At 39.5% G+C, this 22,063-nt stretch overlaps 1 protein-coding gene and 1 long non-coding RNA gene across 3 annotated transcripts in view; both read right to left on the bottom strand.

The window, feature by feature from the left end:
* Positions 1-11,106, bottom strand: part of LOC115941112 (uncharacterized) — a 59,417-nt gene extending 48,311 nt beyond the window's left edge. The window contains exon 1 of the long non-coding RNA XR_004075868.2: positions 10,956-11,106. This is a non-coding gene — a long non-coding RNA (uncharacterized LOC115941112). The remainder of the gene's footprint in view (positions 1-10,955) is intronic.
* KCNIP4 (potassium voltage-gated channel interacting protein 4) overlaps positions 1-22,063 on the bottom strand; it is a 1,020,323-nt gene that overhangs the window by 619,272 nt on the left and 378,988 nt on the right. The window lies entirely within an intron of this gene.

The raw sequence follows: 22,063 nt of genomic DNA, 5'->3' as shown, positions 1-22,063 counted from the left end.
ATCAAAAGACTGGTCAGTGAGTAAAAACCATCAGGCAAAAAACCTACAACAGGCTCTAAATTTGAGCAAGGTGCCGTGTGAAGCAAGGGAGTGAGGGATGGATTGAGGAGCCTTCCTAAATATCCTCAGAAAACTTAGTCAATCCCCCCCTCACTGCCATAAAGAAAGATACTTGTACCTGCTCTATGATGTGGAGAGGTTCTCTTCTTGTAGCCAAAAGCTGAGTCAAAGTGCTAAGAAATTCCACTCTAATGAGTCACCTATAACTGAGGCCAGACACCATCACATGTGCATACCGAAAGAGCAGAATAGGTCCTGCCAACAACAATCCCTCCTTCCCTTCTGCCCACTGAAAACTGAAGAGAGGACTTGGAGAAAAAAGATAGCAGAGAGAAGACTAGTAGAATTTCTTCCCTCTTCTCTCTCATAACCCCTCAAACCAAACTGGTTGATGACATCCATGACTCACTAGTCAGTATCTGGGGTGCCTGTGAGAAGGAAAAGCTTGCACCTATTTATTCTGCTGTAGGCTGCTTCACTGCAGAACACACAGGTCTACCTTAGGATGGCCAACAAATCAGAGAAGAGCCTGGCGAGCTGGCCTGTGAAGACCTGGAGTTTAGGAGCATGCATGATAATAGAGACTGACGCTCGATTATAGTCTGGGGAATGATAAAGATCAAAGACTTGGAAGAGCAGCCTATATGTGCAGAGAATATTGGATAGTACGGCTAGGAAAAATGGGTACAACTCATCCCAAGTCCATGGGACACTCATAGGATGTCACAGAAGGCCCCAGTGGTGTTCACACCTTCGTGTGAAGGATCATGGAGGTTTTGGGCAGCCTAAAAAGCTGACAAGTCCAATGTAGATAAAAGATTCTCTATGAAGAAAGGACCATGGATGTTGAATATCAACACCCAGGAAAACCATGAGTAGCACACATTGAGAAACAACTACATCACAGTGGGATCAGGGACTTTCTTCCCATTAACAACCATAAACACAGAAATGAAGAATATTGCTCTCTCCCCTCTGCCTCACATACTGGATGAGCTAAGTCATACACGAAAGGGGAGGGCACATAGAGAATTTTGAATAAAAAATGTGATAAGGCGTTTCAAAGTACTAAACTGTGATATCCGATATTGGTCAGAAAGTTCTAGAAGATTCCCAAGATGTCATTAAGGAACAGGAAGAAGTTCGGGGGGGCAGGGCACACATATTAAAAATGAGGTAGTTACAGAAAGAAATAAAATAATTTCATGTTTATGCTCTAATGAATTGAAGTTTTTCAATAAATGTTATGTTTCTATTTATCATTGATTTTTATCTTACCTGGTATGAGTTATTATGTTCCTTTCCTCCTTCAGGGTCAAGGATTTTATCTTACTAATTTCGTTATAGTACTTAACCTTGTTGCTGACATATTGACTGAAATTTAGCAAGTACTTGTTGAAATGAAGAACACTGTGCACTTAATTCAAATTTCCCTTAACCTAAGGCTCAGGAAACATTCAGCTATGCAGATACAATGCCAGCAAAAGTGTACTTCGCTTTATAACGACACTCTCCATTCATTCCGATTTATTCCACAAAAAATCCTATAACCTAGCACTACTATTTCCATCTCACACATACGAAAACTATAACTTTGAGAACCTGGGAGCCTGGCCCAAGGTCACATAGCTAGTTAGATATGAATATAGGATTTCCCACCCCAGGTCTTTTTGATTCCAAATCCTGTGCCCACTCTCCCATGTTTCTCACAGTGCCTCTTCTCTGAATTTTGAATATAATCAAATAAAACACACCCACTCACTCCATCATACATTCCTTGTCTTTCCATGGAACCAAGTAACTGGCTTGGTTCCATGTGCATAAGCAAGTGTGAGCATCCATGACTGAAATCCCACATCGCTCTGAGGAGTTAAAGAAAAATGATAGCCTGCATTTATCTATCTTTTTCTTGGCAATCAGTTCTAAGACACCCAAGGTAAACTGTTGCATTTCCGTTTCAATGGGAGAATTTAACCCTAATCATTAAATTAAAAAAAAAAACAAAAACAGCAACCATCCGATGGGAGGCCCAGCAGCGCCGCCCCAGCAAGTAGGGGGGAGGGGAGAAGAGCCCAAAGCAAAGGAATCACTTGACTGAACCCTGCAGCTCTCGGCTCATGTTCAGTTCTCAATCCTTCTATTCAGTGAGGCCTCCTGAAAAGATGGAAAAGATGAGCCCTCACTCAAGAAGACGGAATGTTCCACCTATGGGTGGAGAAGACAGGCCATAGAAGGAACCTGCAGTAGAACAGCATTTCCAACAGGCCCATCAGCAGTGTACATGACCACATTCTCTAACACTTGGCAGTGGTCCTGTTTCTCATGAGACGCACACTATTTCCTTTGCTAGAGCACAGGTCCTTAGGAACTAAGATTGGCACAGTACCAGGATATGCCAGCTAAAGACCGCATTTCTTTACCCCCAAGAAGAGATTCTCAGAAGCCTTACGGGAGCTGCAAAGATTCTATAGTGCAGTGGTCTTATCTCTAGGTCAGAAATGAGGTTCTACTAGGCTTCAATCTGAAATTACACAATAGGATCCCCTCTAAATTGTCCATGTGGTCAGAGAAGACTGACCAAGTCCAAGTGGCCTAACAGCCAGGGCATATTTTGGGACACTAAAACAGATACCAGACAACTGCCTCATTTGCTTGGAGCCCAAGAAGCGAGAATATGAATCCTGTCTCAAATCAGCACTAGATTTAATAGCAGCTAAGGATTATTCAGTGCCTCTTATGGACGATGCTCTGTTCCAAGCACTTTACATACTTATTGATTCACTTAATATACAAGACTATGAGGAAACGCCATTTTTTCATTCATTTAACCAATTGAGCAAATGAAAGGACAAGGAGGTTGAAGAACATGTCCAAGGTCACACAGCTTTGAATTAGTAGAACTGAGATTTGAACCCAGGCTCCTCAAGCTCTTGCTCCTAATCATCATGTAATACCAAAGAGTACAAGATCTCTGCTTTCACAGATCCTATTTAGAATTCACAGAATCTTTATCTTCTGTGGAGATATCTATTAAGAGGTGAATTCAGCAGTTGGCTTGATGTCTCAGCACAATGATTGGCACTTAGTAAATAATGTGTTAAGATAGAAGTCAAAATTTTACAAGACAATTTGTTCATGCTTTTCCCTTTAACTCAGACAGTTCATTTTTAAATGAAAAAAAAAAATGCCGTATGCCTACTTGAGAAAATACTTAAGCAAATATTTCCACCAGCTTTGTTTCAATATAGTTTAACCTAAATGTGTGATATTTATAGACTGCTTCAATTTGGGTAAGAAAGATTCCTGGGTTGACTTTTATGAGGTAAAAATGTATGCTCTTAAGGCATACAAAGATACTGGAGCATTCTTAATTTATTCCATTATCTTTTAATTGCCCTCTGTTATCATATTGTGAAGTAGAATCATGAACTTGTTGGAGCATAGAATTTGTCAGCAGTACTTTTATCAAAATCGCAGCATCTTCTTCAGTGCATTTGTCCTTGGCTACGTTAGCTTAGATGTGCCTCTAATTACCATCTACTGCGGTACTCACATTTGAAATACGGCACTTTTTCAACCATCCAGCATCCAACAGGGGTATCTAATGGCATTCAAAATATTATCAGTGAGTGTTCTAAGCAAGAAATTTAATGGATACATTTTTATGAGTACTTTCTTAGTCCCTAGCTCTGATCTGTATACTTCAACTTAGACAGATCTCATTCTATTATATGTACAACCGCCTTCATGTGTAAAATGGGGATGACACTGATGACCACATATGGTGGCTCTAAGCGTTCAATGAATCATGATTTAAACTGTGTGAACAGACTGAGAATATAGTATATTCCATGCAGTGGCAGCTCTTATTATTCTTTTTCTTTGAGTTCTTTACTTAGAAGTCTCACAAGAATCTCAAAATGAACATGTTTAAAACTGAAATCATCCCATTTCCCCAGTACTGTTGGCCATGCCCCCCACCCGTCTTTACTTACTCAGGAATGATGACATCATCATCATCATCAACCTCATATCAGAAACTGGAGTATAGGGATTCTTCTAACTCTTCCTTTTTTTGCCTTGCCCAATCTATCAACAAGTCTCAGAATGCTTATCTCAAGAACGCCATCTTGATTCTATTCACTACCTTAGGCACCACCATCTCTAGACTAAATCACTGAGTTTATGTAACTCTCTCTCCACTTTCATTCTTTTTAAAAACAGATTTTATTTATTTATTTATTTATTTGAGAGAGAGAGTGTGTGAGTATGAGCAGGGATGGGGTGGAGGGAGAGAGAGAAGCAGACTCCCCACTAAGCACAGAGCCCAATGTGGGGCTCAATCCCAGGACCCCGAAATCATGACCTGACCTGAAGTCAGACACTTAACTGACTGAGCCACCCCGGCACCGCTCTCCACTTTCATTCTTAACTACCTTCCACCTTTCTTCTCAGAGCAGCCAGTGTAATTTCTACTCATGAAGTGGACGGAAGTTGTTTCAATGATGTATGTGTCTTTCTCAGAGGTTCCAGACAATCTGGCAAATGTGCAAACTGAAAAGCCACACTCACCTGTGATGAACATTACAAAACAGTGGCTGTTTAAATACCTCTTAGAAGCCCTGCTGTCTTTTAAGACACTGTATCAACATATCTACTTCCTCTAGGGGATGATGGGGAAATGGAACACACTTTTGAGAGACATTTTAAACACTAATTACTTCAACCTGTGTCTATCATCGTTAACACTGCATTAATAGAAGTAAATGAGGTGATTGCAAAATAGAAGACTGTTTTAATATAATCTGCATTAGGATATTTTACTTCAGTCTACACATTATCATGTTCCAAGCCAACTAAGGAATTGCATGTAACCCTTCAGAGACTCCAGAAAAGAAATATTTGGCATTGCATTCTTAAATCTCTTCATGAATGCTTTCTAAAGCAATAATACTGTGATACATTTTTAAGCAATTATGATTAAAGCAAAATAGATTTTCACCTGTCACAGTATATTCTGGATATGACTGATCCTCTCTACTCAAAGCAGCGAAACAAAATATAAGAAAAAGAAAACGCAAGCCGGTCCCTAAGTTCTCCCACCCCTACCCCATGCATCTGTAGCAGAGGGTTAAAATCAATTCCTACCTCTACTAGTTACTACCTGTTTGACCTCAGGCTATACTTTCAAATATTCTAATGGTTGAGATCTTTATCTATAAAGTGGGGATGAAAAATTGTAATTCCTACCTCATTAGGTTAAGTGCATTAAATGAGTTAATATTTGTAAAGCACCGAGAACATTGCCTATTATATAGTAAATGATATTTGCTTTCTATGTTTATCCCTGCTATATTAAATATGAAATTGTATTGATAATGGTGGTTTGCTATGATTTTGTCTTAAATAACCATGATGTTTGTCTTTTGGAGACTTTTATATCAAGCCCCTGAGGTACTCTTTTTTTTTAATTTTTTTATTATGTTAATCCCCATACATTACTTCCTTAAAACCTTAAAGTGGATTTACAACACATCCAAGTTGTAATAATCCCCCTGTCATGTTTCTTTGCCATCAGGATGTTTCCTTCCTGTGAAGGACTCAGGTTTGGTGTGAGCCTGGCCCTCCCCTGCTCCCTAATTTTGTTCCACCCTTGGGAAGGTGGTGAGATGTATCTGACTGGTGAGTGTGAGGAGAACAAGGTGGCATGCTCTGCTGTGCTTGGTCCTCTTTTCCCCTGTCCCTCAGCTAGGCCAGCCGGCCCTGGTTTGGTCCTTCTTATGAATGGGCTGGCAATGTCTATCACTTTTGTGTTCCGTCATGGGCCCATGTGGCTCTCACACTAAGCAGATGTTTTGGCTTCCATGTTTATCCTAGGATTTTCTCACTTTGGCCAGATTCAGAGAGGGATGAGGTGCTATTTATTGAGCAGCCTCTTGGAGACTCCCCCTCGAAATGTTCACATGATTGTAAAATGCACTTGCACTTGGCTGTTCTTAAACTGTGTCTTATGCTCCTTTCTTATATATATTATAGATACTATGACTTTTTGTTTTCCTCATCCACTATCTCTTCATTCTGTGAACAATTCAAATTCCTTTCCATTTCTGGCTTTTATAACTGCTATTCCTCTGTCTTCCCATTCTTTACATACTTAACACTTTTTCCATCTTTAGGTTTTATTTGAAATATCAACTCTTCAGATAAAACTTCTAAGTAAGCCCCCTCCTATTCTCTCTCACAGTATCTCATTTTCTTCTGTCACTTAGTTTTTGAACCATTTCTTGTCTGCCTTCATCACCAGATTGTCAGCTCCATGAAAGTTAAGACACTGTTGGTTTGCCTGACCAAACCAGCACCATCCACAGTGTCTGACACATAATGAAGTCAATACATACTTGTTGAATCTATGAATGACTTCCGTCTTAGTTGAACTAAACAAGAGTTCATATTTTATCATATACTATGCACAAAGAAGGTACTTTGCCAAGTTATTTATGTGCCTTTGCCCTCTGAAAGACCATTTTCCAGTATACCCAGTACCAAGCAGTTCAGCTTCAAACCATCAGAGACCACCTTTTCCTTCCATAAGCTTTATAAATTCCCATGCCCCATCTAACAAATAACTAGCAAAGAGACTATCAACGATGAACAATTTATTTGAAAAAGGAGCAATATAACCCAAAATATCTCAAAAGATTTCTATGCCAAATTTTAAAGCTCTGTGTAAATCTTGTATCACATGAAAACACACTCATGTCATTATATGGTTTTGTGTATTCCACCTTTCCAATGTTACAGAAAGATTCTGAAAGTTAAAAGTTCTAACTTAAACCTTGCATTTTTTAAAATGCCTAGTTACAGATATTTTATAGTTAATCCATAAATACCTGCTGAATTATCTTTTAAGCTTTTATATTATATGTACTATTATCTTAGACACTGGATATAATATAAATGAAGTAAACTATGTATGTTGTACTACTTATAAACTCAAATGTGAAAGAAGATTAGGGAGGCTTAATTTTTAACTTCAGGGAAAATACCCAACCACTTCCTAAATCCCCATAAACGTAGAACAACAAAGGATACCTCACAAAATAACCAGTATCCTAGATAGTTAGTCATTGGTACAAAGACCCCTCATTTCCTAGAACCTGAAAGGTATTTTTTTTTCTTTTCTTTATGCAATACAAATACAATAGTATTATCTCCAGGGTAATAATTATCATTATGAAATGTGTGCTCCTATGCTTGTGGTTGTCCTAAATTGGGGATTTGGAAATGCAGCAAGGAATCACAGAACATGATTCTTTTCTTCTTAAGTGGGGAGAACTTCATATAGAATTGAATTAATTAATAGTAATTCAATCCTCAAGTTATTGTGACACATTTTAGTAAATCAGCAGTAATTATTTCTGGTCTAATCCTTATAATCATTAGTAATTAGGAAAGATTTGTTCTTGTTTTGAAAATTCAATTAATCTTATAAATGATATTTGTACAAAGAAAAATAAAGCAATTTTCATATCACTAAAGCAAGAAATTATCCACATTATTTTTTACTGGTATGTTTTTTCAATGGATGGATATATAAGTAGATATATGGATGTATGGAAGAAAGGATACGTAGAAAAATATATAAATAAGCATCTAATAACATTCTCATCTGTATGTAAGAAAATTGAAGTATATGCCTTTCCTTGATTGAACATATGATTTGAGTTCATTTTAACAGTCCAGAATCATCCAATACCCCAAACATCACGCTACATGAGACAGAAATATGAGTAAGACTTCTATGAGATGTGGGGGCTCAGATTCTAGCATAATGGAGGTCATATTTACAGAAACTAAGCTTATAGCCTGGTTTTCAACTCTACGGATTTTCCACAAGCAAACATCAACCTTTTCAGACATGTTACTAAAGGATATAAAGAGGATTCCCAGCTGCCAACAAAATGTTAGCAACTCACTCTTTTACTATCAGACACATTTCAATGAAATGATTGAGCAATTTGGGGAGATCCTTTTTCCTGATAAGTTATAACCCATAACAAATCACAAAGGTTGTTTTTTTTTTTTTTTTTTAATATTTTCAGGGGACAAGACTAACTCTGCACTTAAGCAGACAATGTCACTTTAGGCTTTTCTTACATACATCTGTGTACCTAAAAGGATAGAATTTGATCTACAGCATTTTGAACCTCATTTAGTAGGACATCATTCTTTCAATGGTTGTGGTACTCCTAAATTGCCTAGGTTGCAGTTTCCTTCCAGGGAAAGTTGCCATCAATGGTAGTAAAAGAATGTGCACTTCCCGAGGTCATGATGGACATGTTTAAGTTGGTATGTGGAACATACAAAAATAAATACAAAGCCGAAAAGAACTTTCTAAGACAGTCTCTCAGTCACTCTGATTTTCCTCTACGTTTACCTCCTCACCCTAAAATATATATTTAAATAAACAATGAGAGAGAGACAAAAGAGGAACTCCTTCCTACCATACAGAGCCATGGAGCCCTTGCATACATTACATTTACATACGCATAGAAGGTGGTACAGCATCATGGTGAAGGTGTGAATTTGGGCAGCAGCAGAAATTCGTTCAAATCCTGGCCCTGATTATCCAGTGGGGTTACCCTATAATGTTCTGTTTTTCAGATATAGGACTGAGATAAAACCTATCTCCCAGGATTACTATGAATGTGAAGTACGTGATGGACATAAAGAGCCTACCATAGCAATGGGTACCCAGTAAGTGCTCAAAATTATTGAATTACTTCTACATCATATCAGTTTTAGAGGAAAATTGTAACGGATAAAACAGAAATCATTCAGAGTGCTTTGAAAATGTCTACTACCTAAGATGTTCAAACCACATTTGTATAATCATCGAATGTAAAAACAGGACACTCACATGAGGCATTGCATAATCAGACTTCTCAGAATCAATCTGCATTTCTCTATAATTAGTTTACATTAGTGAGGATACATTGCATCTGTTAACCCCTGTACCACAGGACCCAGCTATTGTCTGCTTCTATTTATGTTTCTGTTCCCTAAAGGTATTGTCCTAGGTATTCTCCCATCAAGGGGGCCAAAACAATGCCTAAAAACAAACTTTTTTTTAACTTTCTGAAGTAACTGCTATGGGGTCAGGCCTAATCAGCACTTAATTTTAATACATTGTCAAGCACTAAGGATTAATTTTGTAAATACTGAAAGTATTTAATTGAACGGCACTCTGCTGTCCCTAGCTATTAAAGATCATTGCTTTCACTGATCCCAGATCAATGGTTCTTTAGATTTGTCAGCTCCTCATGTCTACATTGCACTGCTTTATTTTTTTTTTCCTTTCTTTTCTCTCTCTCTCTCTCTTTTGCCCCTTGCATTGCTTTAATCCAAGTCTTACTTTTGCAACTCATCTGTGACTCAAATAAAATAATTTGGTTTTATATGTTTGTTTGTTTAATGATTATACAGTCCTCGTTGACTACTCAAAATCCATGTTTTGCTTCCCTCCATAGAAACAAGAGCTCGATTTTGGGGATGTGGCGAAGATGCCCAGCTACACTACATGCTTGTTCCTGCTGCCCTTGCAAGTGGCCACGTGACACGCTCTGGCCAATGAGAAGTAGAAGCCTCCGCTGGACTTTTGTAAACGTGGTACTGTCCTTTTCTAGGCTTTGCCTCTTCCTTTATATTGCTCCTGTTCCTCCCTCCTGCCTAGACCTTGGAAAGCAGGATACCGGGCAGCAGCTCTCTTGGGATTGTGAGGATGAAAACTGAAGCCTGGGACAGAATGAAGACAGGGTCAGAGCCCCCAAGGTCTTTGTTTGCTGAACCTACTGTAGACAAATGAGTCAGGTTCAGCTCACAATCTGTTCCATAATAGGAAGAGAAATGATCTTCAAAACTATGCAAACACAGTAGATTAGAAAAGGGTGAAAAAGACATTAGGGCTTCCTAGAACCCCAGCATTCACAGCTCACCCAGAGATGGGACGAAGAGCAGCAAGAATTTTTGTAAGTTTAAGACAGGGGTTGAAGCATGCTTCCTCAGATTAGTTCAGGAACTGGAAAAGCCTCCAGCAGAGCTGAGGGAACCCCATTTGGAGAAGAGAAGGGTGACTGAAAGCCAGGACTAATGGAATGCACTCTGTGAGTTTACAGGAATCAATCTCTCCAGTTTGCTCATCTCCTATTTTCCCTCAAAGAAGGTTTATTACAATGAAATATTCTCAGATGTCCTTCCAGGCTCGTTACACTTTTTAATGTCACCTGGTCAGTAATAAATCCTGAGATTGCTTTGCAGGGTGCTAAGTGGAAAGAGATGGGAATGACCATCAAGAGAGGCATTACCATTAACATTATAGTCTCTGATGTATCATCCCAGGTGTTAAGAGATACAAGACAAGAGGGCTACTGCTTTGTAAACCTGAGGATATCTGGTCTTACTACACGTTAAATGCTTCTTGACATGTCCTGGAAACTTGTACTTTGATTGTGCTCAGTGAACAGAGATGACCGAACTTTTACTCGGTATAATCGCTGCAATTCACAACTGTCAGAAAATTCAGAAGTCTTATCTTCTAGGTACCAATCCACCACGTAATAGTTAATAGCCAGTACACACTGATCACTAAGTATCTGGCCCCATGTGATGCTCTGCCTACACTTGAGTTCATTTAATCCTTGCAACCCCAATATGAGGTGTCATTACCACCTTCATCTTTCAAACAGAATCTTATGTGGCAAAGGACAAGTTCCTTGACCTCTCTAAGACTCCATGTGGATGAAGCACTCATATATCTCAAAGAATATTCTGGAGCCAGCATTTTTCTCACTGTAATTTTGGTAGGACAAAAATCTGCTGGCAAATATATAATGTACCTTGGACACTGAGGTCATGCAGTCCTATGTGCGGCTCTGAGTCCTACACAAACCTGAAAGTAAGAGTAAATAAATGTCACAAACATGATTGCATTATTCTTTAAAATATTTTATCTACAATTCAGTTTTGGTTAGTAACTATTTTGAAAATTTCTATTCTTTAAATACTTGTCTTATCTTTATATATTATGATATATCGATAGGTTTAGGTAACTCCAGTCTGGATAAATATAGCATAACTTATCCCAATAATATTTAAAGTATTAACAATTTTAGTGACAATTTGGTTAAATAATTATTGGTATTATAATAAATTAAAGCATAGGGGAGGGAGTACATGGAACATGAGATTTCTCAACTCTTTGTAAATGTCTTAAAAAATTCACAGGACTCATGTGTGTACTAATTCTAGATCATTGAATAAAGGGTTATCAAAAGCCTCTAAGGTAATTAAAATATCACAATAAAATGAGGAGATTCATTCATTTATTCATTCAGTAAATATTTATTAATAATTTTTTAAGAACCATTGTAAACATGACAGACACCAAATCTATTTTCTTAGTGCTTTCATATCAGCAGGAGGTGTGTCCGTGTTCAGCAAATTGAAGACAACAGTGCAGGTCACCAGAGGTAAGCAAAGGCATGAGTTACGCTCAATAGGGAAGAAACTGGGCTCTTTGGTCTTGATGTATGCAAAGACTCCAGAGACAGTTTCCCAGAGGCTGCTAAGTAGGTGCACATTCGGGTCCGAAGTTTACAGGTTGGGACTGAAATTCTTGCAAACTATGATTTGAGGGCTCATGTCAAGGCACACTGCTCTGAATCACGATAAGGACCATGACCGTGACCAGCAGAAGAGGGATGGTCAGATGGTTTTGACAGTCTGGAGCCTTAACCTGCTCTCTGAGCTTGTTACCCTAGGCTTCTAAGTGAACATTAACCTGCTTGCCTTGCCTCAGCTAGAATTAGAGGGAAGAAAGGGGGAACTGGAAAGTGGTTTTGAAAACTGCAGTTTCTTTAACTTGTCATCACCCTAGGGTTAGGAGGCAGCAAGACTCCTGCCTTTGAAAAAAATAATGATGGCAAATGCAGCAAAAAATAAAAAAGATAGTTATTGTGTGAGGCGGGATTTTTGTCTGTCTCCTTCTATTCCCTAAATGTTGTATCAAAAATACATTATTTAGGGAATCCTGGGTGGCTCAGTCAGCTAAACGTCCAAGTCTTGGTTTCAGCTCATGTCCTCAGGTCATGATCTCAGGGTCCTGAGATGGAGCCCTGCACCAGGCTCCAAGCTCAGCAGGGAGTCTGCTTGAAAATTCTTTCCCTTTGCCTCACACCCAACTCACATGCACTCTCTCTCTCAAATAAAATAAATAAATCTTTAAAGAAATACATTACTTAAAATATGTTATTTTAGGGATGCCTGGCTGGCTTGATTGGTTGAGAGTCTGACTCTTGATTTCAGCTCAGGTCATGATCTCAGGGTCATGAGGTTGAGCCATGCATTGGGCTCTGCGCTTAGCATGGAGTTAGCCTGGGATTCTCTCTCTCCACTCCCCCTGCCCCTCCCACTGCTCCTGTGCGCTCTCTCTCTCTCAAATAAATAAATCAATAAATCTTAAAAAAAAAAAAAAGATGAAGCAGAAAATACGTAGGGTGGGGGGAAAATATTAGAAATATAAACAGGATATCAGATATATGAGCAACACTGTTCTCACAAGTCAGCATATACTTTATGAAAAATTTATCAAAACTTGATATAATTTTCTTTTTGGAAAATCTCAAAATCTGAGGAGGTTAAAATCAATCTATATGTATCAACTTGCTGATGAGTAAATTTAGCACTTTGACTTTAAGGTTTGTTTTTTTTTTTTCTTCCCCAGTTGCTGATGGGCAATCAGCAATGTTAAGCGTGCTGACTAATTGAAACGTTTTCCAAATTATATGGATCTCTGGAGAAGATGCATTCTACTTAACCTTGGCATTTGTTTTAATTTACAGGAATCTGCTATATTACATTACCCAAGATTTTTAAATCATCTTTCATTTATTTCCTAATTTGCATCTCAGGTTTGTTAGATTTCTCATTGGAAGCTAGTGAACTAAAGAAAAAAAAATGTATCCTCTTCTACACATGCCTGAAACAACAATAATATTGTCTATAACTATGTAGTATCTTCTTCCAAAGGAATTGAAAATCCCTTTTAGATGATCAATCATAATGTTTACAGTGTGTAAATCAGGGAGGTGGTAAGATAGCTAAATATCAAAATGGAAACCACGGAAGTAGTGGCATGTTACGAATGTGGGTTCCTTCACTTAAACTGACTACCAGAATGTTCACTGAGAAAATTCCTGAGCAGTTGTAGCAGGTAATGGTGGCCCCTGCCCAGATCCCCTTCATAGGCTGGCACACCAATTCTCTAGAAAATATTGTTTGTCTTAATAGTGCATAGCCCTGCTCCCTTCCCGAGAATTTCCCTTGGTTAAAAATACCCTACAAGCGTAGCCTGCACCCAGTGGCTGAATGATGTGGTACACAAATGGCCAGCCCTCTTGTCACAAAGTGGGACAACTCTGTGGTACCATTCACAAGCCAGAATTTTCCACAGCATCGGGCTGAGGCTGAACTTCAGCTGGACTGCCCCCTTTGCCCAACCCTGACCTACTCAGCTTCCCTCCCTCCCTCATGTGTTCCCCTCGGCACACTCACATAAATCACTGCACAAGAATCCCCAGCTCAGGCTTTGATTTGGCAGAACTTAACCCAAAACATAAGGTTTCCGTGCCAAAATAATTAATATAATACTTAGAATTGCTCAAAGCCCAGTTTATAGGCATTTCACACTGTCATCTCACTAAATCCATGTAACAGCAAGCTGACCAACCATCCCTGTTTGTCTGATACTGAGGGGTTTCCTGGTAGGTCAGATGTCCCCTGGTAAAACCAGGAATATCCCCAAGCAAACCAGGACATACTGATCTCCCTCTCCTGGCTTCCATGATCCCCTCACCCCTTTTTCTGATGAACTGGAGCTAGCAAACAAGAATAACTTGTGCAAAGTCTCAAAGCAGCAAAGAAGAGATCCCGGATCCAAACTCAAGTGTGTCTGACTCCAAAGTTATGCTTAGTTATGCTTGTCTTATTACATCAGGTGGCTGCCGAACGCTCACATTATTCTTTCCTGCCCTGTTTGCTCCTCTAAGTCTTCCTTTTTTATTAAAATACTACTAATTTGACTGAAAACAAATTGCTTGTTTATTTGATGGACTGACTAATTTTTAAAGAATAAAAAAAGGTAAACAGAGGATGACATCACAAAGTGGTCCAGGACCAATAGCTTGTCTAGCCCACTAAACTGGCTTAATGGTCCTACCTCATTTTAGACCCTTTTCATCTGTTATATCCAAGCACAAATTTAATGTCCAGTGAGAAGATATCATAATCAATAATGACTTTCTGGAGACCAGAAAATCATGTTGATTTTAAATTGATGAAAATTGATTTGGGGTTTAGTAGGGATGGATAATAAGGATAAAGCAGAAAAACATTTTGAAATGTGCCTCATTTATTACAGGCATGGATTAGCTAGGTATTGCATTATTCCTCAGGGAATCCTATAAAACCCATTTACCAAGCAATTAAAGCTGGGAAGACAAAAGCGATGTAAAAGAATGAAAGTTGGAACAAATTCTACAAAGCATTAGGAAATTACAAGGAAAAAAAAAAAACTCATAATAAAGCAAATGCTCTGAGTAGCCATGGAGCTTTGGAAAGCCATGGAAGCAGATCGAGCAGACATAGGATGGATGACTCCCGTAGCAAATTTCCCGGAAGCTAAAAAGCCTAGAGCTCTTCCAACAATGGTGACAGTGGTACAGAATAGTAGTTGAGAATGATCTTTGAGTCTAGACTGTTGAGTGTATGAATTATGGCTTTACTACACACTAAATATGTGACTCTGGGTAAGTTATTTACCATCTCTGCACTGGGTTTCCTCTCTGTAAAGTGGGAAGAGGACCCACTGCATAGCAACTGGGACAATTTAATGACTAGGTGCCCATAAAGCACTATGCACAGACCTGTGCTTACAATAATCAAGGATGCTAACTCTAATGATTTCTGTGAAGACAAACGTATCGCTTGTGGTCTTGTAGTGCAAAGACATATAGAGAGTTCCGTGCTGTCTTTAGAAACACCAGTGTGCACTGGAATGTCCTCTTAGTAACATTTTGTCCTTTAAATAATTACTAACATTAATATAGCATTAACCATGAAAGGGATTATGCTGAGGGCTTTATATAGATGTTATTTTCATTTAATGTCAACATTTTGATGTAGGTACTCTTATCTCCATTTTGCAGGTGAGGAAAGAAAGGTTGAGGGAACTTTAATAACTTGCCTGAATTTACAGCTATTGTGGTAGAGTCTACAGTGACAACCATGGTGTCTGGTGTGAAGCCCACACTCCTGAGGACTACATTATGGTGCCTTTTTAAGGAATAATGTGAGATGGGTCTAGAATGGTGACAGCTGTAACTGAGGCTGCCCTTTCCATGGTCACTGGTCAGAGTGCTTCCTAAAGTACCTGGTGTGTGGGAGTGACTGCTAAGTGACAGCCAGTGGTGCATCATCCCAAAGCCTCTTCCCTGACAGAGCACAGAGCCGCACAACCGTAGGGACGTGGAGCAACATCCCACGTGAAACCTCAGAGATGGCCCCGGGCTGGCCAGGAATGGAGGAATAGCGTTGCACCTGCAGGCAGCGCTGTAAACGAGGGCAGAAGTTTGGTGAAGTATCCCTTGCTCAGAGTCAGGTCTTCGCTTGTATGGCCCAGAAACATGATGCCATTGACTCATCCAGGATTGACCAAGTCAAAACTCTGACACATCCAACATGATGCCAGTCCGCTTACTCTATTCCATGTCATTCCTCTTCCTTCCATTCCATAGTCCAACCATTTTAACCCTTTCCATCCCTTTCTATCCATTCCATTCCACATTCCATCCATTTCAACCTTTTCCATCCCATTCCATTCTATTCTTTTCTATTCCAGTCCATCCCACACCCCTCCGCTCCACTCCGATCCATTCCATTCAGGCTTATTGACTACTTACCCCATGCAAGTCTCTAAGAAGCAACTGCTGCTACAAAAATGAATACACTTAGAATTTGCTCTCAAGGAGCTCCCAGGCTGACCAAACTTCATTTAATAGATAGGTTTACAAAGCCAAAAACTAATTTAGTAATTCACAACATATTTCAATTTGTAAAATGGAGTACAGGAGAAAATAATTTAAAGACTCCTGGCTCTAAAGCCAGATTTGGTTACAGGGTCCCTCCTATTACTAGGTAAAATCTACTCAAAAGACTTCATTCTTGGGAGCTTCATTCATGAGGAAAAAAAATAAGATGTTTTCAGAGTATATTTCCAGTGAACCATGAAAACTAGAAGCGGGTATTTTGCTATGCTGGTGAAACCTCCAAACTAAGACCCAGGGTCTGTAACCTCAAATCAGAGTTCTCTTTTCTCCTGAAGATGCTACACCATCACTGCTAGATTTTCTTTATGGATCAGGTTTTTCAGTAATTTTTGCCAATTCCTCCTTTCTGTCAAGTACCATGACCTCAGTTATTCAGGACAAATGGAGTGCAAAACCATCATGTCATTTATAAGCATTTTCTTTTTTTTTTTTTTTTAAGATTTTTATTTATTTGTCAGAGAGAGAGAGAGAGAGCACAAGCAGGGGGAACAGCAGAGGGAGAGGGAGAAGCAGGCTCCTCACTGAGCAAAGAGCCCGATGTGGGACTCAATCCCAGGACCCTGGGATCATGACCTGAGCCGAAGGCAGACGCTTAACGACTGAGCCACCCAGGCGTCCCTATAAGCATTTTCTATTTTTCTGAAACAACCTCTTTGATGTTAATAGAGATTTGAGAAGGGCGCCTGGGTGGCTCAGATGGTTAAGCGTCTGCCTTCGGCTCAGGTCATGATCCCAGGGTCCTGGGATCGAGTCCCGCATCGGGCTCCCTGCTCCTTGGGAGCTTGCTCCTTCCTCTGCCTCTCTCTCTCTCTCATGAATAAATAAATAAAATCTTTAAAAAAAAAATAGAGATTTGAGAAGCCCCATGAGTTTTCTTAACCCTCCATTTACAAACTATACTTCCATATGAATTGACTGAAGAAACAAAACGAGCTCAGTGTTTTATGTTGTTCCTTACTTGGGGGGATGTATTCCAATCTTGGGGTCTCTCACTGTTCTGACTACATATTTTTGCCTCAATTCTAGAGTTTTTCAAAGATAGGTCTGTGTATTATCTAAATCAACAATCTTGGGGGTGCTTTTTAAATGTCCCTTCATGGATTCTACCCCATTCCCAAGAACCCAAATCTTTGGACCCAGTACCCCACAGTCTCCAAATAATCTCTCAGTGAATCTCACTCTCCAGCCTCTGCAATCCACTGCAGTAGGGATGAAATCCAGGGATGGTGCCATGAGCTCTTTTGAACCTGCCTGACAGAGATTTCTTGGCACTTTCACTTAAATAAGCTTTCACAAATTAGGCACTGTGAGAGCAAAGAAGGCTCAGGTGTGGAAGAGTCATTGACTGGTAAATGCTTCATTAATTCCGAAAAGTCAAGAAGAAAAAAGCTGGCCAACAGAGCATAAATGCTAACACCCACGGGCCTGGCTGGTGTCCTGCTGAGGCTGGGTATTTGAGATTTCGCAAGCTAGGAAATATTATATTATGTTAAATATTATCATACGTTTTCTGTGGATTCTGATACCAGAAAAGGAAATCATCATTCAATACTGCATATCTGCATTTGCTAATTCTGTTTTCTTAGTATTGTTTTGTTTGTTTCACTTTGTATCTTAAGTTTGATTGCAACAAATGACAAGTAACCAAGAGATGGGGAAAAAAATGGAATCCTCTCTCTGCATCTACTATGATTACATATATTATTACCTCATTTAATCTGTACAGCGCTCTGAGAGGTGATATTGTTAATCCCTATATTAAAAAAAATCAAAGCAAAAAGAGGACAAGTAATTTATTCAAAGTCAATACATCTCAGCACTGGATCTTGAGTCCTGTTACAACCAAAGTAAAATAAACAAATAAATAACTCTGTGTGTTCTTCCTGCTACAGGATGCTGCTTCCATTTCTTCCCCTCAGCTATTTATCACCTAAAGAAAACAACTATGAAATTACACTGAGGCCATATTGTCATGACAGAAAACTTAGACGAGGTCACACAACAGTCTCATCTCCTCGTGGTCACAGGGTCTATCCATTCAGTGAAAAATCGGGGTCTGCTCTGAGTGCCACTCATTGAGGATGAAATTGGCACCTCGATAGTTCAGGTAATCTTTAATTTTCCCCAAACTTTACAGCCAATCAAGGTTCTGGCTAGTGTAAAAACTACTTAACATCTTCTTGTCACTTTCAAACTTGTATTTTTTTTTTTTTTTTTTAATCTCAAGCAGGCTCCATGCCCAGCACAGAGTCTGATGCGGGGCTCGATCTCACAACCCTGAGATCATGACCTGGGCCAAAATCAAGAGTCAGATACTTAACCGACGGAGCCACCCAGGCATCCCACAAACTTGTATTTTGTACATCAAAGCTGACTGGACAGAATCCTGTTGAAGGCTGCTTTTAACATGTCAAACAGCAGCTTACGGATAGTGGTACCTCACACTGCTGCACATCATTAAGCACTGTTTATGCATTAAAGTCCATGGTACTAAAAGATCAGTACGATATTTTATTTATTTTTTTTAAAAAGATTTTATTTATTCATTTGACAGAGAGACAGAGCGAGAGAGAGAACACAAGCAGGGGAAGCCCCAAAGGGAGAGGGAGAAGCAGGCTCCCCGCAGAGCAGGGGGCCCGATGCGGGGCTCGATCCCAGGACCCTGGGATCATGACCTGAGCGAAAGGCAGACGCTTAACGACTGAGCCACCCAGGTGCCCCAGCAGTAGGATATTTTAAACTTTATATCCTAAAGTACAGAAGCTTATCAACCCAGCTCTTGGCATACTGCCGAAACAGTCAAACAGATAAGAATCACCATCTTTGTACTGGGTTGGATAGTGTCCCTTAAAATTCATGTCCACCTAGACAGAACCTGTGAGTAACACCTTATTTGTTAAGATGAGGTCAGACTGGATGAGAGTGGGCCCCAAGGCCAATATGACTGGAGTCCTTATAGGAAGAGGGAAGTTTGGACACTGAAACGGAGACACAGGAAAGATGACCAAGAGAAGACAAAGGCAGAGTCTGGGCTGATGCCTTTACAGGCCAAACAATGCCACAGTTTGCCAGCAACCACCAGAAGCTAGAAGAGACAAGAAATCCTCCACAGAGCCTTCAGAGGTAGTATGGTCCTGCCAACACCTTCATTTTGGACTTTTAGCTTCCAGAACTGTAAGACAATAAGCTTCTGTTGTTTCAAGCCACCCTGATGAAAGTATGTTGTTATATCACCCTAGGAGACGAAAACATTTTCTATAAATACCACCTATGATATGCAAAGTGCCATGTTCAATGTTGAGATTATAGAACAACAGAAACACAAGCCTGGCTTCTGGGGTCCACATTAGTGCCCGCAGGTATAGGGGAGGAAGGCAGAAAATGTTCTTCTCCCTTTGAGTTCTAGCCTGTTACTTCTGAAGAGCCACAAGCCATTATTCCTTTTATTCCTCTTTCTCATTCCTTGGCTCACAAACTACAGCTTACACAGTGGAGTTCCTAGAATTTCCTTCTCTTTACAATATTTTATGCCTTATAATTGTGTTTTCCCTGCAACAGAATAAAACGGCACGAGGTAGAAACACACACGCCACATGGAGCACATATTCCATGCTGGTTTTATCAAGTCGTGTGTCCCAGGACCTGAGTTATGTACAAGCTCACTCAAGCTCCTATAGTGCATGTGAGTGCCCTGCATGAATATGGCAGGACTATTATCAAAAAAAGAAGGAGGGGGTGCTCCTCAGTCAGTTAAGCATCCGACCCTTGATCTTAGCTCAGGTCTTGATCTCAGGGTCGTGAGTTCAAACCCCACGTTGGGCTCCACACGGGGCATGGAGCCTATTAAAAAACAGTCAACAAAAAACCCTCATAGTAAGTACATCCTAATCAAACAGCTCTCAAAATCATCCAATGCATAGAAACAGCATTTGGACCACCACACATGCCATGGGCCCTCCATGTTCTCCAGTTTGACCTGTTCCATCACATCAACTGAAGTGTCATTTCCCCTCAAACTCTGGGACCACTTTTATAGGAGTAAGCATCTTCTAAAATTAAAAGAACCACCAGAAAGTGCCCCATTTAGAGGAAGGAAGGAAGGAAGGAAGGAAGGAAGGAAGGAAGGAAGGAAGGAAGAAGGGAGGGGAGAGAGAAAAAATTGATAATAAGTGAATTTCAGGGATTCTTCAAATTCTAAACACTGGTTTCCTTGGTGTCATCAATTAAGGAAACATTTTAATTGCACATAATGTCTAATGACTGTGTTTATATTTATATCAGACCTTACAGAAAATGAGAAGAGAACTGAAACATTAATATTCAGATTGAGCTAACATTCATGAGTAGGCTATTCCATTTCAGACACTGCTCCAGAAATCTTTCTATATAGTTTATAGGAATCTTGGTAATTTTGCCCAAGTACACAGGATAAAATCGAGGGGCACAAATTATTAATAATTTGTATAGAGCCATACACTATTATAATAAATAGAGACACTGGACCTTCAGATTTGAAATTCCAAATGTTCTTTCCACTAAACCATGTGGTCTCCCCAAATACATTTTCACACAAAGCCTAGGGCACATGTTATCACAAGAGAAGTCTTTATTTTGCTCTTACAGAACAGGCACATGGCCAAATAAATAAGAAGTCTTACAGTTTATAGTATAAAATCACACTGCCACATGACAACCTTAAATAACAAAAACAGACAACTTCACACATACACAGCAATTAAGTTGCAGTTTTCCAACAATGAACCACAGCTAAAGTTGTGAGTATTGATACTTTGACATCACAGTTCACATCAGGTGAATATATGCTAGGGAGAGGCTGCTCTCTCATTAGGGATAATCAGAAGCCAAAGAGTATGGAAAGAAGCCATAGCACCTGTCCGAGCCTTCCTCTAGAGATCAAGGACCTTCTGATGTAGATGTGATGCAAACAAAAAATTCAACATCAAAAGAGTAGCTTGGAACACAGGAGTCAGAAAGCTTGGAGACCCTGGAGCGAGTGTGTTCTACAACAGGATACACGAGAGGTGTCTGGACAGGAACAGGATGACAGCCACAGAGCTACCAAACCTAAAGAGTGCTCCAAGAAAATCTTGGGGGTGTCTAAGTCTTAAGAAGTTCATTTTGCATACCTGACTCCCCACAGAGTTATTGTAGTCAAATAAATTTTAGAAACTGCATTCTCTATCACTCTGTAGGAAATTCATGATGTGCTTTGGCATGTTAAAGACTTTTGAAAAGCCCTGCATTAAAGGCAAATGTTAAACTCAGGGTTTCTAAAAGTAATTCAGTCAAAGATTCTGTCTCCCAGCCCACCCCTACCACCACCCATATAACACTGATTAGCATCTCTAGTGAAAAGAGACATTTGGGTACAGGGTTATATTTGGGTAACACTGATCTAAGGTAAAATCATCTAATAATGAAGAACACGGTATAGCTCTGCCCATAGGGGTAAGCTTAGCTTAGAGTAATAATTCACCACAAAACTGCGAAGAAAATGTTTTTATTTTCTTGAATCACCAAACTTCCGAGTACAAAATTACTTACATGTGGGTCCAAAATGTACTTTGTCAAGGGAACAGAAGAGGATTTTAAGTTATGCTGCCTCTAATCTGTGTTATGTTGTCCACTTCATAATTAATATTGTTAAAATGTCCATACAGATTCAATGCAATCCCTAACATAATACCAACAGCATTTTTCACAAAACTAGAACAAATAATACTAAAGTTTGTATGGAACAACAAAAGACCCCTGATAGCCAAAGCGATCTTCAGAAAGAAAAACAAAGCTGTAGGTATCACAATCCCAGATTTCAAGAT

The sequence above is a fragment of the Leptonychotes weddellii genome, chromosome 2 (assembly GCF_054177405.1).
Source record: "Leptonychotes weddellii isolate Sample4059 chromosome 2, ASM5417740v2, whole genome shotgun sequence".
NCBI lineage: Eukaryota > Metazoa > Chordata > Mammalia > Carnivora > Phocidae > Leptonychotes > Leptonychotes weddellii.
The sequence above is the reverse complement of the archived record's forward strand: the minus strand, read 5'-3'. Positions and strand labels throughout refer to the sequence as shown.